Source organism: Ailuropoda melanoleuca, chromosome 12, assembly GCF_002007445.2.
Source record: "Ailuropoda melanoleuca isolate Jingjing chromosome 12, ASM200744v2, whole genome shotgun sequence".
NCBI lineage: Eukaryota > Metazoa > Chordata > Mammalia > Carnivora > Ursidae > Ailuropoda > Ailuropoda melanoleuca.
In genome coordinates, this window is record NC_048229.1 from 37,335,760 (window position 1) to 37,362,333 (window position 26,574).

Genomic DNA, 26,574 nt, shown 5'->3' on the forward strand with positions numbered 1-26,574 from the left:
CCCCCACGTGCCCTCCCCAGTAGCCACCATTCCCGCATCGGCCAATCAGCCCAGGGAGCACGTGCAGCAGGGAGCCCGGATGCTGCTGCTGCAACAGACTGGTTTTGCAGTGTTGTCCCCACCTCGTGAGAAGCACCTTTCTCATCGCTCCTCACAGGGCTGGCTACTTCTCGTCATTCAGCATTTCCCTCAGATGACATCATCCCAGAAGGTCTTCCCTGACCTTGACATCTGCACCCTGCAGTCACGTCACTCTGCTACGTCGTATTCGTTGTACCTGTTACTCTCAGAAATTATGTCCTCCGTCCATACCCAGTCTCCCTCCCAAGTGTACCATAATCTCCACGAGTCTGGTCTGCTGCAGGATCCCCGCCCTGCACGGTCGCTGCTCGGTAAACCCTAGAATGACCAGGATGGTGTGGGGGCTTCTCATGTTCGGTCAGTGGTGACGTCATGGTCTCTAATCCCATTTTATACCGGTGAGAGGCCCCAGTTAGGGATAAACCGCTTGCTTTCAACAGTTCACAAAAATAAATCCTTTGGAGTAGACACTCAAAAAGCCAGCCAGGGAAGACACTGATCTTGGCTTGCTACTGACGTAAGAGGACGGGAGCCCTCAGGGGCCTCGTTAGCTCAGGAATCACCAAGACCCTGGTTCAAGGGCGGGGCCTGGATGGGGGGTGGGGTGTGTGTGGGCGGGGTGGCAGTGGGTGGGCTTGGAGGCACAAAGTGGCACAGCGCTGCAGAGCAGGGGCTCTCGAATCTCACACATGGCTTCAAATCCTCACCTCGCCATTTACTGTACGTGTGGCCTTAGAAAACAAAAGTCACCTCTCTCAGCTTCCGCTTCCTCTTTTATCGAAGGGGGATAACAGACATGCCGTGAGCGCTCAACAGGGCAATGCACACACAGCCTGCAGAGAGTGAGTGATCAGGAGATGTTCTATTCATTACTGTATCCTTCCTGCTCCCAAAGGGGCCACCTGCTGCCTCAGCACCGCAGCTGGTGAAGCCAGACCCCACTAGGATTTGCCACGTTGCTGGCTGTACTCTGGGGGCTGACACAACGCCATCTTCCCTGAACCTCCCTTCCCTTAGCCTGCCCACCTGTCCACCAAATGAGTAAAGGAATGTAAGGACCAGACCTGGTTCTTCATGCTGCAAGAGACCCTTTAAGCCCAGAGGTTCTTGACCTGGCTGTACATCAGAATTACCCGAGCTCTTCTGGTTCTTTCTCTCTCTCTCTCAATTTTTAAGATAATGAATACTGTTTTAAGCCACTAAGCTTTTTTTTTTTTTTTAAGATTTTATTTGTTTATTTGACAGAGAGCGAGCGAGCGAGCTCACAAGCAGGGGGAGGGCCAGAGGCAGAGGGAGAAGCAGGCTCCCCACTGAACAGGGAGCCTGACGCAGGGCTCGATCCCAGGACCTTGAGATCATGACCTGAGCCAAAGGCAGACGCTTAACTGACTGAGCCACCCAGGCGCCCCAAGCCACTAAGCTTTGAGGCCATTTATTACCCTGTAGTAGAGGACTCGTGCAACACAGAGGGTTGCTGGGCCACAGGTGTGCATGTATTCTTTTTAATCAGGTGCACAGTTTGGAGAACCCATTGTTGTTGTTATAATTCACATACCATAGAACTCACCCTTTTAAAGTATAAAAATCAGTGAGTTTTTTATTCACGAGGCTGTACAGTTACCACCATCATCTAATCCCAGAACATTTTCATCACTGTGAGCACTCCCCATCCCTCCCCCTACCCCAGGGCTCCTGGCAACTGCTAGTCTACTTTCTGTCTCCATGCGTTTGCCTTTTACGGACATTTCATATAAATGAAATCATACAGTATGTGGCCTTTGTGTCTGGCTTCTTTCATTCAGTGTGTTCTCAAGGTTCATCCACGTTGTAGCAGGTGTGCTTTGTTACTTTTCATCTGAGTACTGCCCTATTGTATGAACGTGTCATGTTTTGTTTATCCATTCATTCACAAGTTGATGGACGTTTGGGTAATGCCCATGTATGCTATGGTGAATAAGGCTGCTACAAACGTTCACATGTAAGTTTTTGCATGAATGTGTGTTTCCAGTTCCCCTGGGTATATACCGAGGAGTGTAACTGCTGGGGCAACTCTCTGTTCAATCATTTGAGGAACTACCAGACTGTTTTCCAAAGAGGCTTTGCCATTTTAGGTTCCCATCAGCAACATATAAGGGTTCCAATTTCTCCACATCCTTGCCAACACTTGTTCTTATTGGACTTTTTGATTGTAGTCATCCTGGTGGTTGTGAGGTGATGTCTCACTGTGGTTCTGATCTGCATTTCTCTAATGACATATTATGTACTGATTATTTGTATTAACCTCTTTGGAAGATGTTTCTAGTCCTTCGCCCATTTTTAAATTGGTTATTTGTCTTTTCATTGTTGTGTTGTAGGAGTTCTTTATATATTCTGGACACTAGACACTTATATATGATTTGCAAATATTCTCCCTCATGCTGAGGGCTGTCTTTTTACTTTTACTTTCTGAGTGTCCTCTGAAGTAAAAAAAAGTTTTTAATTTTCACTAAGTCTAAGATAACTATTTTTCTTTGGTTGTGTGTGTTTTTGGTGTCCTATCTAACAAACCATTGCCTAATCCAAGGTCACGAAGACTTATGCCTATGTTTTCTTCTAAGTTTTATAGTTTTAGTTCTTACATTTAGGTCTTTGATCCAGTTGGAGTTATTCTGTATATGGTGTGAAGTAGGGGCCCAACTCCATTATTTGTGTGCGGATATCCAATGATCTCAGCACTATTAATTGAGAAGATGACTCTTTCCCCATTGAGTATGTCTTTCACCCTTGCTGGAAATCAACTGAATAAATATATGGGACCTGGGAGTTTCATAAAAATGCCTGAACTTCACCCCAGGTCAAATGAATCAGATTCCCTGGAGATGGGTCCTGAATAATGAAACTCAGGAAGCTTACCAAATGAGTCTAACATGTTGCCAGGGTTGAGACCCACCACTCTAATTTAACTCCTTCTTTCTATAAGTGAGGAATCTGAGAACTAGAGAGCCCCTGGATTTGTCAGACTGAACCGGACCCTGGAGCTAATAGAACCCGCCCCCCCCAGAAACAGCAGGGAGCAGCCCAGGGTAGGAGGTCCCCCAGTCTGAGCTTGTCTCTGCTCTTAAACAGACCTTTTCTGGAGCCATCCCACACACGGAAAAACCAACCAACCAACCAACCAACCCAAAGCTACTCAGATTACACAAAAGAAATGAATCCTCCCCAAGGGGAAGAGGCTGCTCTCCCCACACAGAGGACACAGGGAGATAAGGGCCTGAACTAAAGGTAGGTGGGGCCCACAGGGTAGATGTAGAAAGCAGCAGCCAGCTCTCAAAAGAAAGCTCTTCAGCAGGAAGAAGAGATGGGTGAGGCATACCTGAAATGGCTACCTTTAAAAGAGAAAACTTCCACTCCCAAAAGGCAGTTTTGAAATTAGGGCAGCAGCAGAGACTGGGGACATGCCCTCCGCCTCCTCTGGCCCAATCTGGCATTTTGCTGTGAAACGATCAGGCACAGGGGCCCTTCACCTGGAGAACAGGGAGTCAGAGGTACAAAAACCCCATTTACTTTCAGTGGCTTACAGCTGAGCTCAGGTTTCGGGGTAGGAAGGGAGATTAAAGATCATCTGGTTTAAACTTTGATCCTTCAAAAAGATAGCCAAATGAGCCATTCTGGCCCTGAGACTCTGTGGCTTGGAATCCTAACAGGTGCCAGCCTGTAGATTCAACGTTCTAGCATGGACAAATCCATCCCTGGACTTGCTTTCTAGAAAACAGGCATTTGGTTTTTGGGGAGAAAAAGTCAAGAGGGGGCACTGAGCAGACTCCAGTGTCATTCAGGCAAGTGCTACTGCTGCTCTGAGCCAGCAAGGCCCACCCCAGGAACTCCCCAGAAGAACTGAGAAGGGAAAAGGCAGGGGTATCTGGAGGCGGGGCAAATACCACCATTTCTCCCTCTGTTCAGCGTCTAGCAGACAGCCTGCTTCCTGTTGGAACTTACATGATCCACAAACCGGGCCATGGTGGCAGGAGGGCAATTATGCTGGGCCTATTAAGTGATTTCTAACAGTGGGGCAGGCTTTGCTTTTGACAAAAAAAGTCCTCCTTGGGGCGCCTGGGTGGCACAGCGGTTAAGCGTCTGCCTTTGGCTCAGGGCGTGATCCCGGCATTATGGGATCGAGCCACATCAGGCTTCTCCGCTATGAGCCTGCTTCTTCCTCTCCCACTCCCCTTGCTTGTGTTCCCTCTCTCGCTGGCTGTCTCTATCTCTGTCAAATAAATAAATAAAAATTAAAAAAAAAAAAAAAGTCCTCCTTGGTGGTCCTTTTCCTTTTTCTTGTTTTGGGACATGCTGATTTAATGGTCCACCCATCAGGCCAGAAGCCTTCTCCTACTCCAGTGAAAGCAGGCAGGGGTGTCTGGGGGTGGGTGACAGGGCTAGGGCAGAACTGGGTTGGCCTGGAAATCTGTGCCCTTGACACAGGGTGGGGCTGGAGCCTGGGGCAGCACTCACAGACATATACTTGTTTCATACGTACTCTGTCCCACTGGCTCCCCACTCGCAGAGCCTGGGAGTAACACGATCCCTTCGAGAAGCAGGGTGAGTTTGGAGGCCAAGAGGATATAGGGCATTTATCTGCACAATCAATTCCTCTCATCTCTGAGTGGACCAGCACTGTCAGGGGGCCCACGGAGGCGCTGGGTACTTGTCAGCCTGCCTACCCTCTGCTGAGGCTCAGGGCAACTCCTCTTGGGGGCTGGCACCGAGCAGGGGCTCAGTGAATACTGGATGAGGGAGTGAATGAATCCATCGTCAATCTGGGAGGTGCCTCAGACCAGAAATTCCTGGCTTAGAGTTTGGAGTTTGCCAAGAGGTAACTGGCGGTGTTCAGCGTTCTCCACTCTTGCCCTTAGCCTCGTGTAAGCAGGCTCTGGGTCCACTTCCTGGCGCTGTGATGGTGGGGGGTTGGGGGCGCAGTTTCTGTGGGTGAAGAAATCATTCTCAATTTGGGGGTCTCTTTCTTCCTTTACCATATTCACACCATCTCAGACCCCTTGAACACACAAGACGGACAATATCAACAGCGTTTCAAAAGGATTTTTTTTTAAAAAGAAAAACCAAAATAAGGTTCTAGAGCCAAAGGGTAATTACAGGATTGGGAGGAACCAGTCAAGAGAGACTGAAACCTCTGACTCATAACTGCTCCATTAAAAATGGTGAAACCGTTTGCCCTGGCAGAGTGACAGGGCTAGACTCTCACTCCGGCTCGCCCCACCTACAGGCCTTCCTGGGGCTGGTACTGAGGCCTGGCCAAACCACAGCGCAGTCATAAGGGGCGACTGTCTCCAGGAGCAGTGTGATGTCAAAGGAGGAGGAGGAGGCCCCGGCTGCTCTCAAGGGCAGATCTGACTCCTGGCCCTGTCACAACAGAGTTGTGGCTTTGGATGTGCGTGTGTGTCGGGAAGAGCGGGGGGTAACAGAGTGCCATCGTGAAGGTGTGGGGTCAGTCTTCCAGGGAGGACTCGGGGCCCCAGCTCGGTCTGCTCCCTCAGCGCTGCTCTGGAGCCAAGCTTTCAGAGACAGCAAGAGGTGTTTTTATGATTGGGCAGGGTAGGAGGCTTCCCCTATCTAACTGTATAAATGACTCACATTTATTGAACACTTACTGCTTACCAGAATTTGTTCTGAGTGCCCTACATTTTACAGATAAGGCTCCCAAAGCTGAAGCAGTCTGCTGGTGGTCACACAGCTGGGAGGTGTCAGAGCTGGGATCCACATGTCTCCCGATCAACCCCAAGTCTGGCCAAGACGGCTTTCTGGTTCTGGTTCCCGCTGTCGGGCCCCACGTGAGGTACCTCACGTAGTTTGTCTCATTCCATCCACTCTAAGGAAGACACAAAACTAAAGGCAGCCAAAGAGGCCCTTGGGCAATTCTATCAGCCATAAACAAGGCGGCAGGCCTTAATCTGGGCCGCAGGGGTGAGTCACGGGAGAGGGAGGGCAAGTCAGGTGACCCAATGAGAATCAGAGCTATGCTGAGGTGGCCTGGTTACCTTGACATTCCTGTGATTCTGCCAAGGTAAAAAGTAACCCGAGGAGTTTGCCTTATATGGGCACAATGACAGATTTCGACACAACGTGTTAACTGACCCTGCATCAAATCTGTTCCCGGATTGCATAGGAGAGGCCTGATAAAGCTCTGAAAGTATAGGAAATAACAATTTATGACAGGCTATCACACTGGTGACTCAGAAAACAAAGGTGCAGCCCAACTGCCATTGTGTGCCTTTTAGAGACGTGGGGGGAGGCTGGTGGCTCCCAGGCCTAGTGGCTCTATCCCTCTTCTCCTCCCACGTGGCAGGGGAGGCCAGGCTTAGACCCCTCCCTCTGTTCACAGGGCCTGGTTCAGGGCAGGGCCTGGTTCAGGGCAGGGCCTGGTTCAGGGCAGGGCCTGGTTCAAGGCAGGGCCTGGAGGAAATCAATTTCAGGCTGGAGCAGAACAGCCAGTCCTCCATGGGTTCAGAGAGCCCCAACCACCTGCTTTCTCCCAGAGGAGTCCAAAAAGGAGAGAGAGGGAGCTGCGCTGGGAGGCACAGCCTTTCAGGTCCACGGGGAACAAAATGGTGAGGTCTCAGGGCCTTGACACTGCATGAGAGCCAAAGGAGGTAACCGGGCCTCCCAGGATTCTAGAGTCATCCCAGCCTAGGCCCAAAATGCTGGCACCAGACACCCCCCTCCCAGCAGCCCCTAGACCCCTGGAAGGAGACACTGCTCTGAGCCCCTCCCAAACTTCAATCGTCCGTTCTAATTTTCAACTGTACTGGACATCTACTACACGCCACCTACTACTCTGACACTGGGGTTAAACAGACAAACATCCCTGGCCTCACGAAGCTTCTCTTCTAGCAGAGGAGATGAAAAGCAGAAAAGCAGAGAGGAGATGATGGCAGTACAATACAACAGGGCAAAGTGGCAAGAAGAACTGGCGGAGGGAGCGGCTGAGGCAGGAATCAAGTTCAGTCAGTCCAGGAAGACATCTCTGTGGAAATGGCAAAGGAGCCTGAACAGATCAAGAGCCACCGACTGCTGAGCAGGGCAAGGCTGGAGTAGAGGGGAGGAAGAGCTGGAGGGGCTGGTCCACGGGGTGCCTTACAGGCCATGGGGGGAGGGTGGGGTTTGGGGCTCCTTCTAAGACCAACAGGAAGTCTTTGGAGGGTCTCACAGGAGTAGCAGCGTGACCAGAGTTACGGTGCAGGAAAGCCTTCCCGGTGGCTGTGTGGACGGCTGGGTTACAGCAGTGAAGACGGAGAGGACCCTGAAGGCAGCCTCGCTCTCTAACACAATCAGGAAGCCAGGGCTACGCAGGGACCACTGCCCCGCTTGGCACGAAGCCGCCTCCAACGTGTACACTCAGGACCCATCCTTGGCCACCTTCCTCAGGGACACGCAGGCCCGAGGGTGAACCACAATGGACTCCACAAAGGGACACTCCAAGGCCACCAAGAGTGGAGAACTGGAAGTCATACCAAGGAGTGATTTTCAAACAGCATTCCCAAAAGAGCTTGGCCCTGAAGGGGTGCCAGGGCTGAGGGAAGGTGCCTCCTACTCAAATTTACCCTCAGCAGCTCTTTTCGCCTGTTTTATAAAATGGCAGACACGCATAAGACGCAACTTGAAACACAGTTGTGCTGCCGAAAAATACCGCTGCGTTAAATCTCAAATCCTCCGTGCGAAATCTGTTCCAAAGGGCTGTGGCCCTTCCACGGTGGCCCCCGCATCCCACCGGATGGAGGGGAAGACTGGGCTCCGGCCATGGAGCTCTGGAAGGGGAAAGGAGAGTTTCTGCTGCCACTGACGTGAATCCCCTTCCCTCCCCTCCCCTGCTAAAGCCTTTGATCCTCTCTGCTCCGTGGGTGGCAGGCGGCTGGAGGAAGGCAGACAGCACATGTGCCGCCATTCCAGTCTGAGTCCACTGGCTCCCTTCTGTAAGGTGGAGCAACAACAAAGGGAAGATAAGAGGGCCTGCATCCCAAAGCTCCCTGGTGTCTGGCCTGGCGCCCACAGCAAGAATCTGCCAGGGGAGAACGAGAGAAAGGCAGCCTGGATTCACAGCAGAGGGGCCAAAGTAGGCAGCCGTTCTCCCTGGTGGGAGCGAACCCTTGCCATGAGTTCCAATTTCCACAGCATCCTCTCCTCTCGGACAAGAAAAATAGAAAAGGAAGCACCACAAGCAGAGAGAATGAAACATGCCCAGTTTAATTCACTAAGCACCTAAGGTGAAAATGGCCTTCGGGTAGCTTTCCCACCTCCTGAGGAGGGGCTGAGATTCAGGACAAGTAAAGAGAATCACAGGCAAGGATGTGGGGAGAGCTGCACAAGCTGGCAGCTCTAGCCTGGAGGAGCGCACGGTCCCGTCGGAGAGAGACACTGTGGGGAGAGACTCTGTGGGGCGGGCAGTGTGATGCGAGGACAGCAGAGGTCAGGTGACACGCGATCTAGGCTGTGAAAGAGGAGCACGATTCTGACAGGTGATGACCTGGGAAGAAGGTCACTCCACGTAGTGGAACATCAAAAGCAAAAAACACCAATGTGCAGACATCTGGGGCCCCCAAGAAGCAGTAGGAGATGGGGTCCGAAGGTAGAGAGAGGCTGAAGAACTCCGAAGCAGGTTTCTCCATGACCTGATGAGATGTGAGTCTCGGAAAGCTAACGCTCCTGGGGCTAACAAGATGAAGCAGAGATGCAGCAGGGGCCTGGGGTGAAGCCAGCTGGGAGGCTGCCGCAGAGACCTGTGCACAGGTGGTACCCCAGGGATGATGAGGGGGCCTGACGTCAGAGCACTTCCCGGGTGCCAGGCTTGGTGCAAAGGGCACACGAGTGTGTACTCACTGAGGTCTCACCACAGCCCCTGGACGCAGGTACTAACCTCATAGAGTGGTCAAGCCATTTCCCCAAAGTCACACAGCGAATGGCAGCACTGCAGCCACACCCAGACAGTCTGACTAGAATCTGCACCTTGAAGCACACCGTGTGTGGCCCTGCGCTAGGACAGCAGTAGTAGCAAAGGAAAGGAGGAAGATGAGTGTTTGGAGATACGTGAGAGAAACCACTCAGTAAAACTGGGCTGCCGCCCCAGGGTGAGAACTCAAAGAGGACTCCCAGGCTTCTGAACTGGGTGACCCATAAGCAAGGCAACGTCCAAGCCGGGCAGCAAGGACCCAGTGTGATTTGGGCTATGCCGAAAGCGACTTATGGGCCACATGCAGAAACTGAGTCTACAACTTGGCCAAAGGGTCACCTGTCACCTCGGTCACTCATTCACACATCTCCTGAGCTTCTCCCGTGGCCGGGCGTGGTGCTGGTGCCAGGCATTCCGGGAGAGGTAAGGCCAGGTTCCTCCACGGAAGACCTCAGAGTCTAACAGGGGACAGTGACATGTGAGCAAACAATCGCATGGGAGAGTGACAAGTGCAGTGGGACTTGAGACTCAGGAGTCCCGCACAGAGAGGTGAGACCAGGGGCTGGGGAGTGGGGTGGATAAAATCCTCCAGGGGAAAGGACTCTGTGAAATGCCCACATTTAAGAGGCAGGTAGAGGGAAAGGAGCCAGAGACAGGGGGTGAAAGGGAAGAGTTGGAGAAGTAGAGAGAGAGGGATGTCAGGAAGGCAAAGGGCGGGGGGGGGAGTTTCTGGGTTTTACTTAAGAGAGGGTCAGAAGCATCAAGTGTTAACAGGGTGTGATTATATAAAAAACATATCCATATCAGATAAACATACAGGTGCATTTATGGGTGATGTCTGGGGTTGCCTTTAAAATACCCTAAAGGTGAGTGGGGTGTTGGGAGACGCTGAAAACAAGTTTGACAAAGTGATAATTGCTCCTGCTGGGTGATGGGTACATTAGGATTCTGCCTGCCTCTGTTTGCAAGTGTGTGCGTGTGTGTGTGTGTGTGTGTGTTCTGGAAGGATCGTGCACTGCACAGACACTGAGAAAGGAGGGCAGGCACAAGCACCTGAATCCCCTAAACATAGTGCCTGGCGATGGGAGGTGCCAAATCCGTCCTGCTCGGGCCATGCTGTGTGTACCCTTCAGGAGTGGAAATGAGGCAGTCTCTAGAGATCTCTGAGAGTGCAGACTCAGGGTGCTGTGGGGGCCCCAGAAGTATACGGGAAGTGAGGACACACAATCAGCAAGCAAAGGCTTACACATTTTTAAAATCCCCAAGGCCAACATCCAAGCATGTTTCCTTTTCCCAGGATAAAACCTCACTTGTGGGCCATCCAGCACCATTCACTCTGTTTTCCTACGAGAGGGACACACAGAGACCACTGCTCCAGCTTCGGTTTCCCATTGAATTCCCTGGGCTCCCCGACTCTCATTACCCAGCAAAGGCCGCTGGGGCAAATGGGTCCTTTTCAGAGGCGTATCAGAGCACACCTCACAATCGTCAAACGAACACTCTCTTTCTCACTTTTCTCCTCTCCTGCAGAACAAAGTTGCACTGAGAAGGAAAAACAGTCTCAGGTTTTGTGTCCCAAACAGAGAGAAGGTCCCAGGGGCGCAGACTCGGAACACGGGTTGGCTGATCCCCCAGCATCACTCTCGTGGACAGTGAAGAAGGTGTGGAGGGATGAGGCAGACAAACAAGGCCAGGCCGGACAGCAGACGCAGCACAGCCTGCCATTCTGGATCCCACAGCCGGGAGAGCGACGCAGAGCTATCGAATTCTGCTCAACCACACCACGTAGCCTATCTTTCTCTAGATTTTCCGTGGTTCGGGCTTCTCTGCCAATGCCCCATAAATAACAATGGCCACCAAAGATAGCCCGGACGGCGCTTCCTTTCCTGGTCTTGCATGTCTCCAGGCTCGGCTCAGGACGTGGAGACAAATGAGCTGCCCCAGACCACAGCACAACAGTGAGCTGGGTTTCAGGAAGGTGGCCAGCCTGTTAAACCACGGGGCTGTTTTGATGTTTTCAACTATCCCTAGAAACAAAACACTTCACTGTCTCTCACTGAGTTCATTTGACTTATAGGTAGCAATTTCTATATAAAAGGAAAAAGTTTAAAAAAAGAAAGAAAAAAAAAAAAGACAGGTCTCCCTGCATTTAGCCACCTGGATCATTTTGAGGGCAGGGGCCTTCCTCTTGTGACGGTCACTGTTGTGTCCCTGCTGCCTAGACCCGTGCCTGGCACACAACGTGCGGACATCTAGCTTGTTAAATATTTGCACAGAAGAGGATTCTATTCTGATGATGATGTCCCTCCTTTCCCCACTTGAAAAAGCACCCTCTTAGTGCCTCATCACTACTGGCAGTGATGCACAGCTCTGTGAGGACAGCTGGCTACCCGACTGGGGCTGGAAGCGACCCAGGGCAAGACTTCTTAGGACCTTCCAGAGCACACAGCTTACCACAGGGCCAGTTTTTAGACGGGATTCAACTGACCTGCAGAGACGACCTGGGGAGGGACAGTGAGCTCCTTCTCAGAGGAGGGTCTGCGGGCGCCCGGTCTCTACCCCTCATACCAAGCAGAGGCACTGTCCCTTGGGAGATACTCAAATGAGTGATGGATCGGGAGGTGGCAGATCCATTCTACCTGCTTGATTGGCTGGCTACTTCTGCCTCCATTCAATAAATGCGTATTTACTGAGCACCTGTATCTGCCAGACACTGTCCCACATGCTAACGGCACAGCACTGGGCAGGAGTGATTGAGTCTCTATCCTCAAGGCCTTCACAGTGCCATGGTGAGCAGAGAGAGCAAAGGACGGTTCCAGTTAAAAGGAGAAGTAGAGGTGACAGACATGCCTCTGAGAGGACTGAACCTCAGGCTGCAGGAGTCAGGTACGACTTCCCTACAAATAGGAGTATAAAGAAGAATGAGCAGGAGCGTTGCTGGGGATGTGGAGGGGGAAAGAGGGATCCACAAGTAGGAACTTGGGTGGGGCAGAGAGGCGGCTGGTGCACCTGGAGCACGGTGACAGGACGGGAAGAGGAGAGGAGAGCCTGCAGGGCCCAGGGGACTTCAAGATTTGATCCCAAGGGCAAGAGATACCGATCAAGATTTCAAGCAGGATATTCTCTGGCTCCCAAGTAGAGAATGGATGGCAGAGGGCCCCGGGGCTGCTGCTCGAACTTCAGCATGGGCACCTGGCCACATGTCGCCACAGGAGTTGGGGCACCTGGTTATGCTCCTGCAAAGGGACAATGAGGCTGCTTCAGGAGAGCCAGGCGGACCTCAGGGCTTCCTGAGATGAAAAGCTACAGCTCGGGCCTTTCCGGGCCTGTCCGCAGTAAAGAGCAGAAGGGCTGCCTGTTTACCTTCCACATCCGGCCGCAGATTCCGTGCGGGGGGGGGGGGGGTTCCGCGTTTCCCAGGGGGAAGGACACATGCTGGGTGACACACAATACTTCGTCTAGCTTCCTCGGAGGCCCCGGGGGGGGCCCACCGGCCTCCCTCAGCAAAGTCTGCAGCCCCCTCACAGGACCCTGCTGTACAAAGTGCTCCTTCACTCCTGGCTTGGCTTTCTCACCCAGCAACACTGAGTCTGCCTCTGAACCACAGGGGCTCTGTCCACCGCCCTGGGTCTGAGATAATCAGAATGAGTAATAGACTGCTGCCTCTTTCGAGGAATCTTACTTCCAAGACCCCTTCAGTGCCTACTGCTGACATAGCTAACAGCTGAACTCGCTAGAACTCAAGGTCAACCTTCAAAGAGCAGCTGGTTTCAAATTCAGACCTAAAACAGCGTTCCTGCCTGCAGTTTTCTAGTTGAAGAATAGTCCCCGACCCCACCCCCGCCTCGGATCACTCTTATTGAGATTCCATACCCACAGAATGAGACCTCAGAAGACTCCACCCCCAACCCCCACCCCGGCAGCCAGAGCAGTAATTCAAACAGCCGTCATGTACTGACGTCTATAACATGCCAGACGAGCCCCACACCATCACCTCACTGGACCCTGACAACCCAGAGGCACATACACGACTGGCCCCATTTTGTAGACAAGCTGCTGCTTCCTTTCCCAGCGTGCCCTGGGCAGTAAGTACAGGAGCTTCCCTGGCTTCATGGCCTATGTTCATGCCTATAGCCTCCAAAGCAAAGAGAGAGCCTGACGACACACCGGGTCCAGCTTCGGCCTCCGTCCGGCCCCAGGGTGTACCTCGGGAGCCCCCATGTCCAGACCCTGCTCTTGCTCTGCTACAAGGCCTCTCGGCTGGGTGAGCAAGAGCTGGGCCCACCTGGCCCAGCTGACCTTTCATCAGGAAACCCCACGGGAGTAGCTGAAACCTCTGTCTGGCACCTCATCAGCCAACGTGCACACGACCGCAAGAGGACTTGAGCCCTAGATGGCAGGCGGCCTCACTGTGGCTGTCAGCCATAAGGAACATGGCCTAAGATGTTCACAAAAATCCTTTCTCTTGAGGGGCGCCTGGGTGGCACAGCGGTTAAGCATCTGCCTTCGGCTCAGGGCGTGATCCCGGTGTTATGGGATAGAGCCCCACATCAGGCTCCTCCGCTATGAGCCTGCTTCTTCATCTCCCACTCCCCCTGCTTGTGTTCCCTCTCTCGCTGGCTGTCTCTATCTCTGTCAAATAAATAAATAAAATCTTAAAAAAAAAATCCTTTCCCTTGAGATCTATTTCTAGGCTTATTAAAAAGCAACAAAGTTGAGAGGGCAACACCCAAGCCAGGTTGGCTACAGTCTCACCATATGCTTTTCAGACCAGGATTAATTCTTTGGCTGGTTTTAGACCTTCAATTTCAAAAATATCTAGTTTGTGCTTGTCTGCAAAGGAATGTAGCTGGGCACCTCCCCCCAGCAACACAGAAACAACTCCTACTGCCATCACCTGGTTTGGCCAGAGAGCTAAGTCAACTCTCCAACACCATGCCACTGTTTCGACGGGCTCCCCCAGACGTGCTGCTCAGTCAAATGCTTGTCTCCAATCTCAGACGCTGAGGTGAAGGGGACATGCCCACAGAGGGGCAGAACTCTAGGCTACTAAAGCAGGGGCGTCACCAACTGTCCTCTCGCCATACACCGTTCCCAGGACCCAAATCGTAGGGGCTCTGATGCCATCACATGCCTGGAGTCCATGAAGGATCACCATGAGCCCTGAAGTCTTACTACCAGGCATATGAAGTCACAGAAAAGAGAACCAATCACTCAGCCCTGACATGGGAGAAATAACCAGAAAGAGAAGAGTACAGTTTGGGGGCGCCTGGGTGGCTCAGGCGGTTGAGCATCTGATTCTTGGTTTCAGCTCAGGGTATGATCTCAGGGTGGTGAGATCAAGCTAGAGTCCGGCATCATCAGGCTCCACGCTCAGCGGAGAGTCTGCTTGTCCCCCTCTCTCCCCCTCTGCCGCTCCCCCACCCCACCCCCACCTGTGCGTGTGTGCATGCTCACATGCACACACACTTTCTCTCAAATAAATAACTAAAATCTTAACAAAACAAAGCAATACACAAAAGGGTATCTGGCTGGCTTGGTGGGAAGAACATGCGACTCTTGATCTCGGGATTGTGAGCCCCATGTTCGGTGTAGGGCTTACTTACAAATAAAACCTTAGGAAAAAACCCCACACAAACAACAAACACAAGGCTGATGTGACAATAAGCTAAGGAATAGATGGAAAAGTGCCATATGCCTTATGAGCTGTCATGGGATGTGTCCCAGCATCAAAAAAGGACTTGTTTTCATGGTGTTCCACTTGACTGGGAGCCCTACGAGGGCATGGCTGGTTCTGTGGGTTTTTTTCACAGCTGTGTACTCAGAGCCCCCAACAGTGACTGGCATGAAATACACATTTATAGAATCAAGGCTTTCTGACTGCGTTTATACTCAAACCCAAGATCCTGATGGGAGGCTGCTGTCACCATTCCGACTTCATCTCGCACTCCTCTCCTCACTGGGCCGCAGCCACCCGGGTCCCGTTCTCTCTCACCTCCCACGCCCCTCAGGTCCTCCTGCCTGGGCCGCTCTGCTCGTCGTCCTGCCCGTCCTCCAGGTCTCCTCTCCCTGTCACTATCCCCTAATGGCTCTTAGTCAAAGGACAGCAAACTCCCCTCTGCACCCTCTTACAGGGCTCTGCCCTCTTCACATTTTGGAACACTCTAAATATTTGGGATTTTTGCTGTTGCTGTTGTTGCTGTTGAAGGCCTTTCTTTCCCACTTGGCTAGAAGCTCCGTGAGGACCGGAAGGAATATTTCATTTCACCCAGTACCCTGTTTTTGGCACATACTGGATAAATGCTCAGTAAATGGTGGATGGGTGGAATCACCCCATCTCCTCCATCAACCATGCTGGAATCCACTATTTAAAACTGGTGAGAAGGCTTCACCTTCTCTTCTTCATCAATGTGTTGCTCTACGTCTCCCTTCTCCATAATTCATTTCCTTCCTCCGCCATTCATCCCAAGTCCACAAAAGGGATGCAGACAGGAAACAGACAAACACGCCTGTATGGTCCATGTGGCTGGCAGCCGAGTCCACTTATGAGAACTCCTACTGCTTTGGTCTCTATCCTGAACCTTGGCCTGACAACCTGTGGGGAGCTGGAAACGTTCTCATCCTCCTCACTGTGGGATGGTGTGAGAGCCCGGCTGGAATGATGGGACAGGCCCACCAGGGTGATGAAGTCCCCTCCACCCAGCTGTTTTTCTGGGTGGAAAGCGCTCTCCCTTGCAGAGAGAGTTTCCATCCACGGAGAGGCAGTGAGCAATGCAAAGCATTACAACCATTTTTCCTCCAGCTATTTCTAGGCACACAAATAACATCTAAGGACTCAAGGCCAGCTTGAGAAAACAATTGAGCCAGGAAATACTCAGGCCAGTGTGGAGGCAACAGGGCCTAAAAAAAAGTTAAAGTTGAGGGCGATGGCTTTATGGAGAGTTTCCTGGCTTTTCCCAGACAGACGGGTCCAAATGCAAAGTTCAATAAGGATCCTTTTCTGTGGGACCATTCATACAATTAACAGGGGCCTCAATCAGAGCTTAGAAAAAAAATGTTATGTATTTTTCAGGGAAAAGTGTCAAAAATCTTCTCAACAAATCTGTTGCACACAGAGTATACCCCATTTTTCTGAAATCCATCAACCCTCATCAGTAAGGAGTGTGGCGCTGTGCCTTTTCTGTCTGCAGAGATCTCAGAATTGGTCTCTTTCACAAAACCTTGACAGCGGATATCTTCCAGAAGTGAAATTTAAGTGATCGTTCCTAAATGAGTACACCTGCCTCTTGGGTGCAGTTTGAAATGGCAGTTAATTTTGAATGTCGGCATTGTTCACCAGCTTACTGTGCGAGCATTAGGGCTGCCTTTATATGTCACTGTGGCCTGGGGCCTTCTGAAACAACAACAGCAACAACAACAACAACAACAAAACCTGCTATTTTTGTTCACGGAAACATGGAGCCAGATCCTAAAAACACGTACACGGTAAAAGGAATTCTGAGGAGACAACTATTAATTATCTATGGTAATGGGGGAAGGGTCCCAAAGAGAAAACCACAGATAAGGCAACCCCTTTTCACTGCCATTCATTTTAACCACCTTTTATCGAGCTGTCAACAAGGAGCAAAAGAAAATGGATTTTCTCCTTCCCAGTAAGAGGATTAAGCAGTAGAAATCCAGTCAAGAGGAAAGAAGAAACTTCTGAAGGAGAGGCAGAGAGGATCAAGAGCATGCAAATGCCCAAGGTCAGAGGTCACAAATGGGTAGCTCTTGGGGCCAAAAAGGCCCCATTTGTGTGGCTTGAAGGTTGTTGTTGTTGTTGTTGTTGTTGTTGTTTTCAGGTTGAATTAATTGTGTCATAAAAACTCCTTTCCAAATTCTTGGAAAACGAAGTCCCAGACCCTCGTTCCAACCTGGCCACGTTCCCACCTGGCCACGATCACAGGAAGTTAAGTAGTGACTCCCCCATCCTTACCCAGGCTACTTCACTGGTTTTTGTCACCTGCCCTATGGTAATCCAGGACCACAGTCCCTCAGCTCCAGAAGAAAACCAGAAGCGCTCACATCCATTCCCTTCACAATGGCCCAAATGACAGGACCACCCACCCAGAATGACAAGCTACATGTCAGGGCAAAGCCACCCCCCACTCAGTTTCCAGCTGCCTTTGGCCTCTTCCCACAGACCCAGAGACAACCTGAAATCCTGGGTGGGAGTGGAAGGTGTTCTGTGGTCCCCAACTCCCGAGTGGAAACATCGAATTCCCTGGGGGGCGCTCAGAGCCATTCTTCCCAGCCATTCTAGCCAAATGGTGGAGCTAAGAGGCTGAGATGGGGCAACGGTATGGTCAGGAAAATGTTAGAAACAGGATATACTGGCTCTGCAGGGCCCAGGAGGAATGACCCCCCCCCCCGGCCGCCAGCACTTTCCAATTGGTGCTAAGAGTGAACAGCTATTTCCACTAAAGATCAGAAAAGCACTAAAGTTTCCATACATTAAAGATATTGAGATTTTTGGCTGGGCTGCAACTGCCTCTCCCTCTTTCCCTCAACTCTTGTTTCCACCTAATTAGCAAGTGAGCTAGCATTCCAACGGATGATTTCCAAAGTGTTCCCAAAGAACAAAATCCCAGGACTACAACCATGAGGGAGTCAGCCCGGGGACTGCTACCAGCCCATCAGAAAGTGGTGCTAACCTCACCAACTACTTGAGGCCCCATGGGGCTCAGCTTCCTGGCGGTTACCATAAAAATATGGATGGTTCCAGATGCCCAAGGCAGCTCCAGAATCAAGCAGCAGCTCAAACAAATCCAAGGGCAACCATCTTCCCAGGCACTGGCTGTGGTTTCTGCCACCAGCGCCCCCCTCCCTCCGTGATCTTCACCAGCTCCTCCCCAGCTGCCCCCCCCACACACAATCTAAGTAAAAACAGCAGGCTTACGGCTTCTAGATGCCTCTACCCATCCACTCAAGACCAGACTAAAGAGCCACCAAAGATTTTCCCACACACAAAGTCTAGATGCCACAGATGGGGGACACTGGCTTTCCGAAGCAAACTCTGGCTTCCGTGACCAGAAGCAGCCTTCTTGCCCATGTCACTCTCTTTCCAGTGGCATGTCTCCAGCTGGGACAGGTCCAGAAAAAGCTGGATCCCACGGTGACCCCTTAGCCTTGGCAAACTTATGAACCCACACAGCAGGAACCAAACTCTCAGGACTCACCTGGACGTCAATTTATAAGAGAGAGAGCAGGGAACCCAAGGCCACATTCACATGTACCTGACACCCTAACATCCAGGTCACTTTCGCCGTTAATTTCACCAACCATTTCTCTCTCCAGAATGTAAGTGCTATGAGGCCAGGAGCTAGGCTGGTTTTCTTTCTTGCTGCATCTTTACACAGTGTCTGGGTAAATACCAGTTGAGGGAAGGGGGAAACAAAAAAAGAATACTAACAGATCACAGGATGTGAACGGCAGGAAACTTACAGGGCTCTCATATTTAATCCTCAAACTTCCTTCTAAAGCTGTTAGGATGTTTTTTAAGGAGAGGAAGGGGCAGGGGGCACTCCAAGCTGTATCCTGATCCTGCATTAGCATTTCAGAGGTTTCATCAAGAGACCGGACTGTGCAAACATGAAAGGAGACACCGCACTATAACCTCCTCCCAGTAAATCACCCATGGTTTATTTGGAATTCTGTGGAACAGGCCCCTCAAAAGACATAACTCTCCTTAACTAGGCCTGGATCTTCTTATGACTGCCTTCTGCCATGTAAATAGCAAGCCAGCTTGCATATTTTGCATTAATGTCTTCATGCAGGGCTGGTTTGAGTTTATTTTTGTTGCTTTCATTTTAAGACAGTGTTTATGCCTCTCTGTTAGACTTCCAGCCAGAAGAAAAATGACAAGATGCTAAGCTTGTCCTTTTTTCAGAGATGCTCCAGACGGTTCCTGGAGGCACATGGGAAGATTAACAACTTATAGGTGCCAACTCACGGGCATTGGGTAGTTTTCCAAAATGGTTTTTGTGGAAGAAACAGATACACGAAACTAGTCCTGTGTCTCAGTTTCCACGTTTCACGACGGAGCCTCTCGTTCTCAGAAAAGCAGCAGCGTTTACCTAGGGCTGAACTTAGCACCCTGCTTTGTGGGCCACAAATCCCACTATAAAGAAAAGCACTAAATGTGGAATGGCTCAGAAAAGGCTGTCTGAAAAAGGCAGCAGCATTTTGAGGAGTAAAAATAGCAAGAGAGAATTTTTTAAACTTGGAAAAGTTGAACCCAGCTAAGAATATTTCAAAGACCCCCCACTTATGATTTCCCTCCCGCCGTGCTTTTCAATTGACTTGCCTCTTCTGGAGACAGCTAAACACACACACACACACACACACACACACACACACACACACTCACAAACTCCTTTTTTAATCCCACCAACCCTCCTCCCCAAAAGCCAGGCTCGAAGTGACAGCTCCGAACAATGACATCACCCCAGGTCTGCCTCTTTGGCAGGGTCACCAATATTGTTTGCAGTGATTTCCTGTAAAGGTTCTTAAGGCAGGAAACTAGTTCTGTGCCTTGAGTCCTCCGCCTGTTTTGAACCATCCTGTCAAGTCGAAACAAAGGCTTTTTGTGTTTTTTCCTTTTAAAAAAACAAAACTTCCCCGCACTTTTAATGAGCACCTTAATTACAGCTAAAGAATTAGATATATTTACGGATGACCTCATGCCTGCTCATAATTAGCAATTTGAAAGACCTGGCACATCTTTAGCGCCTGTTCCTTCTTCACCCCCTCCCAGAAACGTTCAGGTTAATTACTAAGCTTGACCTTCCAAAACAAAGTAGGTCTGGCCCAGTCAGCCCCCCTCCCCCAGGGCTCCCAGGCGGAGAGGGGCTTGTTCCTCCTCCTGAGTGGAGAATGGAAACTGCGTCAGAGAGGGTTGATTTGCCTGGGATAATGATGTAGGAGGGGTGACAGGTTTCTGGGGGGTCCCACTCTAAGTCGACAAGTTTTAATTAACGCTAGGGCTAATTCAACCCTGGCACAGTCAAGGGGAAGAAAACTGTTCATCTTGGAGGGAGAAAGTGTTTGGATTTACAGAGTCCCAGTTGTGACGGAGGGGTACCTCTCCGAGGGGGGCTCCCACCGAGGATTCTTCTTGTCTGTGCTTCAGGTTCTCCTGGCCTGCGACTCCCAAAAGGAGGTGCAGCCGACTCAGGCCAGTGCGTTACTTTCCATACCCTTTTCTGTGTGAGAGGGGTGTGCGCGGGCCCGATTTGGAAAGTGTGCAAACCGAGTGGCTCTCCAGCAGAGTCCTGCCTGCACCTCTGCCCCCCCCACCCGTCCGTTGTCCCTCCATTGTAACATTTTCCAATTTCCAAATTTGCTGCGGGCCTGCGCCCTGTTAGGGGAGAGGCTGGGAGGCGGACATTCTCCTCATTCTTTTGCCTTATTAGGTTATGGATTTGATTGCTTTTGGGGGGGATAGGGGCTAAGTTGAGGAATGGCATCAGGAAGTGACCTTGGGAAGGGGGGGGTGGGCAGGAGGAAGGCGGTAAAGAGGACGAAGCAGCAGGCGTGAGAAGCACTGGGGAAGAGCCCTGGAAGGGGCATGGCTCCGCTAAGCCCTCTAGAAGATCCTGCATTCAGGTCAGCAACTGCGCGCAGGCTCCTGCACACCTCGCTCCTGCACACCTCTACACCCTGTGTGACAGCATTTCTGCAGTTATTTTTGGGGTTATCAGCGAGACGCTCTTCCTCTTTCTACATCATTACCAGCTGAGAGAAAGCAGCGTGACCTGAGGCTGTGGGTTGTTTCTAACTTGAGTGGATAATGATTTTTTTTTTTTTTTTTTGGTTTGGTGGGAAGGGGACAGGGAAAGAAGGGGACCCAGGGAATGAGCCCCTGGGCTTATCTCAAACTGAATAATAAGCTGTGTTACTCATGGAAAAGCCTTGCCAGCACTGCCTATGGCTCATCCAGACACCAGGACTCCAACTCAGAAATAAGAAGCTACCTCCTGGGTGGGGAGGCCCAGATGAACTCAGAGGCTGGGGAGAGGTCCTGTCACCCGCAGCTCAAGTGTGGGCTGCCACTTGACAGAGACTTCGTGTTTGAAAGTGCTGTCTAGGTTTTAGAGTTCAGAGCTCCCTGGGGGAGGATGTCAGTGGGTACATGTTCTGGCCCGCCACTGAGCTGCACCATTTGGCAGACCCCGTCAACTCCCTTAAAGAGAGGAGGCCAGCAGCAGAACCCCCTAGACTCAGGCTGGCGAGCCACCGAAATCATTCTGAGAAGCTACATCTATTGAGCAGTGTGCAAGGTGCTTTCTATCCACTATCTCACTGAACACTGGAAGCACCCTGTGAGGTAGGATGACGACCCTTTCCAAAGGAGGACACCAACGCGTAACCCCTATCACTTGCCAGGGTCACAGAGCCAGGAGGCGGAGGGAATGGGTGCAGCACCGAGGTCTGTCTCCCTCTAAAGGCTGTGCTCCGGCGATCTTCCCACCACACTCTCTCCACTGCTCCCGGCTCAGTCGCCAGAAGCAAGCCTGGAGATGGAGGTGCAGGAAACACCCTCCCACAGGAGACACAGCACCCCCAGCACCCCCTCCCAGGCTGCAGCTGCTGGGGCCAAGAGACAGCCTGAATCCCAGGGACATCTGAGCCGCCTCCTCTAGTCGTCCGGGTAGGCTGGCTGCTATCGGTTAACCCACTAGCTGAGCAGGCACCTCTTCCCAGAGCCTGGGTTTGCACAAGAAATTCTGTGACCCTGTATGATCTGCAACTTCTCCCCGAGAAAACCCTCCCAAAAGGTGGGTAGAGCAAGCATTCTTCAACTACAGCTGATGAGCGATGAGCCCCAGGTTCTCTCCTCAGAGGAAGCCCACCTCCCTAACATGGCAGCCTTTTAGAAGCGGGGGGCGGGCACCTCTTAATGAGACAGACCCTGCCTCAAAGCCATAACAAGCTGGAAAAGGAGACAAACTGGCTCATTCCAGGTGACATTTGCCACCTTCACCATCCCCACCAATCCTTCCGTGGCAAACCTACTGATCCTGGGGGGGGCTCAAAGATGGAGGCCAGGATCTGCTGGATGATACTTGCACGAGCTGAGCGATGCCACAGCTCTCAAACATCATCTGAAGGGAGAAAAACCCAACCTGAAACCACGCAAAGCAAGAGGCATGGGCCAGCTCCCCGAACCTCATCTCGCAGTGGGGCCGGAGTGCAACTCAAGTATGTCCATTGTGGGAAAGCGTATCAAGGGCACTGCCCTGTTCCAGTGACACATTTGGCCATGGGCACCTGAATGAACTGTTGCTGGTTTTTGTTTTTTTGGGTTTTTTTTTTAAACACTCTGGAGTACTTCCGGGGATGGCAACTCTAAGTGCCACAAGCCAGCTCTAAGGCATTTATTTAAAGAAAAGAATAGCACCTGTAAGCTGAGCTTGGCAGGCAAGAATAAACTTTCAAGGCAGAATACTCGCAGGCTACCTCATCCCAGGGAAAGCATGCTAACGGTGGCCCACCCACCCAGCCAGACTGTCAGGAATCAACCCCACTCATTTGTGATCTCGATACAGAACTGCCTCTCCTAGCTTGGAGTGGTCATCGGGACCAGGCAGCATCACACATCCGGAGGGGACATAGGCACAAGGCTTGGAGAGACTCTTGGACCTAAGAAGCAAGTCTCTCTGTTCCTTTTTCTCAAGCCAGTGCTCATTCTGAAGGGACCATCAGCAAGCTGAAAGCAAACGCCCTCTCAAGGACTAGTCAGGGCAGACTCCCACAGGGGGAGGGGTCTGGCTGCCCACAACAGCTATGAAAGTGACAGGACCCGTGGCTATGGATTTAGACCCTGAGGTCTGGTATTCAGAGGTTCCAAGGTACAGCTAAGATAACCGAACATGGTGCCTCAAAGGCAAAACTCCCCAACGACAATGCTCATCAGCCGAAGGAGTCAGCAGGACTGCTCGTAAGAGATATCTAAGTGATACTGTCCAATCGCACACCAGAAAACCCCTAACGCTTCTCCCAGAAACCTGCAGGCAGCTGGGGCAAAGGCCCACCCCTCCTGCGCACTCACCTCCTTTATGAAAGTTTCCATGACTGACCCCACCTGCCCTTATTCACCCCTTTCCTCTCCCGGGACACAGCTAGAGTGCTGTGGGCTTTTCGGTGTGCCGCTTAATGTCCTCCAGAAGTCTCATGTGGCTCTGCTCTCTCCCCGACTACTCCGTGAGCTCCTGGAGAGCATGGGCTGGGTCTCCGGTTTCTTTCATACCCCCAAAGGCTCGGCGTGGAGCTCCGCTCTGCAGAGGGGCCCAGTGAGGGCTGTCGTCTGGCCCTGGCGGTCATGTTTCTACCTGCGTGCTGGACTCCAGGGCCCGTGAAGCCCCAACTCATGTTACACAACACGCTGGGTGGCTCTAAAATGCAGACCACCTTTGGTCAGCGGCCCCCAATTCTGCTACCCAAGTGACAACTGCTGAAGGCTTTCAAAAGACCTTCCAAGTATTCACAGTGTGATGGAAAGAAACAGCTCTCCCCCTACCTGCCACAAGAAAGCCTTTTCTATCTGCAGAAGAGCCTGGAGCAGGTTCAGCCCGGCATAAATGCATAATAAGCCACCCACCGTGGAAACTTACAGCTGTATCCCAAACGTGGGGTAGGACTTGATATAATTGGCCACGTTTTCCATTTGCCATACACTTTCTTCCCACTCTGCATTGGTTTTATAAAGGGGAGGTTTTATTTTTGTATTTAAGGGGATAAAGATAAACATGCACACACTGATCTCCCCTCCTGTACAGCTACTTAAAAGACTGAACAAGTTCACATGGGTGTGCTGCCAGGAGAATGGAAACCTGGCCATCTTCTTTCCAGCTGAAGCAGGACGCCTTCATACTCATTCGCTCCTTTAGATCCTGTCAACAGGGATGATTTTCACAGCCGAATCGCATGGAGGGTAGGGCAGAGAGAATGCCAGCCCATGTTCACAGTGGACCCTTTATGATCTGTGAACTTAGCTTCCTGCTGGGTGCTGTGTGCACAGTCAGGAGTGTCTTCTTTTTTTTTTTTTTTTAAGATTTTTTATTTATTTGACAGAGATAGAGATAGCGAGAGAGGGAACACAAGCAAGGGGAGTGCGAGAGGCAGAAGCAGGCTCACAGCAGAAGAGCCTGATGTGGGGCTCGATCCCAGAACGCTGGGATCACGCCCTGAGCCGAAGGCAGACGCTTAACTGCTGCACTACCCAGGCGCTCCAGGAGTGTCTTCTGATAGCCCAGAGCATGTGGCTGTTCCTCCCTGAGTAAAAGCCACATAACTAGTCTGACAAGGTGTGCCTTCAAATGGGGAGCCATGGGCCAAATGAAAGCCACGGGGTTACTGGACTGGCTTCCGGTGGGGGGGGGGTTGTTACGGAAAGCTGAACGCCTCAATCGGCCTGCATGTGTGTCTCTCTGAACCACGCCAGCCACAGCTCCACCTGACCAAAAGAAACCAGGGGAAGTACTGAGTAAATGGAAGGGGGATTTACAGAGAAAGGGAGGTCCTAGGAGAAGAGCCAGTTTAAAAAAAAAAAAAAAAAAAAATCAGGCCTCCTGGATTCCCACTTCAAAGAGGGAACCACAACATTTTACCGAAGATGCTTTATAAATCAAGTGGCCTTTAGATGGGATGGAAGGGGACTGGAATTTGTTCATAGGCTAAGAGTTAGTTTCTTGAAGAGAGACACTACAAAGCCCCATGAGCCCGCAGTGCTGTAAAACTTCAGATTCAAAAGTTACCAACGCTTTAATCAAACACAGGTGTCTACTGCAGCGAGGAGCACAGGGATAATTGAAGCTTTTGTTTGGTTTAATGCTCCATCGTCCCAGAATTCCCACTTTAGAAGTCAGTTCTGGTTTGGCCGGTCTAGGGGCCCTAAGAGCCAAGGGTTACAGGGCCAGAGTTCTGGAAGCATGAGGTTCCTGGCCTAAAGGAGTCTAAGAGGCACTGAATTTGCAGACTCTAGGCCTCATCACCATTTCCCATGAAAAAGGTCTAAGAGATCTGGCTGGGATCTTTTCTACATGCCCTGTTCTGGCCACTCTGGTCTTCTTTCTGCTCCTCATGGCCTCCACACTTTCTTCCCCACTGCCTGGAACAGCCTCCCCACAGTGCTCTCTTGGCTCCCTCTTTCTCATCCCTTAAGGAATAATTCAAATGTCCTGTCTTCCAAGATCTTCCTCTTGATCTAAAGTACCTGCACTGCACACTACTCCCCTCACCACCACCCTCCAAGCCATTCCCAATCACCAGATATATGTAGATCTAAGAGCACAGGCTCAAAAGCCAGACCTTCCAGGTTCAAATGCTGGCACTGTCACAGGGGGAAGTGACTTAAACTTCCATGGATCCATTTCTGCACCTGTCCTGTAAAGGTAACACCTACCTCACAGGATGACACAAGTCAGTCCAGGTAGAACACTTAGAATAGCATTAAGCATAGGGTAACATGCTAGGGATGACTGTTATTTAATTCACACCACACCACACCATCCTATCCAAAATTACTTTGTTTTACTTACATGCTTGCTCTCTTTTCTCCCCCACCAGCCCTACGAATAGACCAAGAACATATAGAAACGAGATGGAAGATGGTTTGCATTTGGTCATCTGATTTCCTTGGTGGTCACTGGCCAATCCCAAAATGGGGAGCAAGCTCCCCAAACTGCCCACATGCTGACATCACTGAACCCACAAAGCCTGAACGGCTACCCAGAAGTCTCATGTTTAAACAATGCTTGGAATGTATGATAGGAACAAGCACTTATTTTTAGGCAAGAAAGTTGTCTCCTAGCTAACCCTGTGGCCCTAGAGCAGGCCGTATTTGGCAAGCGTTGCTCTGTGGTTGTTTATTAAAGAGGCCCAGAACTTTCCCAAGTCTAAGGTAGCTGCAAAGAGAACTCCATGCGCTTCAAGTCTTCTGTTTTTATGGTCAAAGCTTGTTCCCTCTGTGGGGCGCCTGGGTGGCGCAGTCGTTAAGTGTCTGCCTTCGGCTCAGGGCATGATCCCAGCGTTCTGGGATCGAGCCCCACATCAGGCTTCTCCGCTAGGAGCCTGCTTCTTCCTCTCCCACCCCCTGCTTGTGTTCCCTCTCTCGCTGGCTGTCTCTCTCTGTCAAATAAATAAATAAAATCTTAAAAAAAAAAAAAAAACTTGTTCCCTCTGAATCTCTAGGGTGTTTCTGGGCAGGAGGTAAGAACCGAGTGCTACCCCTGGACATTATGCAGCTTAGGGCCACGGTCCCTTAACCAGCCATCCCTAAAATGGATCGCAGCTCTCAATGGACTGAATTCTTTTCTGTGGATTGTCTCCGTGTCAGTGAGTTAAAGAAAGTTACACAAGGAAAGGGACAATTAGTTTCCCAAAATGGTCAAGAAGGCCCTCCCCAAACCAGTCTAGGTATTTCCTCCCACTCTACCAGCAGACACAGCACTGGGTTGACTACAGGCCTGACATCTCTGAAAAAGACATCTTGATACAGACCTTTCTGTTTTACAGAA

General features: G+C 51.1%; 1 protein-coding gene across 3 annotated transcripts in view; it reads right to left on the reverse strand.

Annotated features, from left to right (window-relative positions):
- ACTN4 (actinin alpha 4) overlaps nucleotides 1-26,574 on the reverse strand; it is a 71,024-nt gene that overhangs the window by 34,931 nt on the left and 9,519 nt on the right. The window contains exons 1-2 of one of the 3 annotated variants that reach the window (XM_034639204.1): nucleotides 6,374-6,381; nucleotides 4,264-4,273 (exon numbers count right to left, since the gene is read on the reverse strand). The exons of the other annotated variants lie outside the window; for them this stretch is intronic. The gene's annotated coding sequence lies outside the window, so the exon portion shown is untranslated. Of the gene's footprint in view, nucleotides 1-4,263; nucleotides 4,274-6,373; nucleotides 6,382-26,574 lie in introns of those variants that run through there. 3 annotated transcript variants of the gene reach the window in all.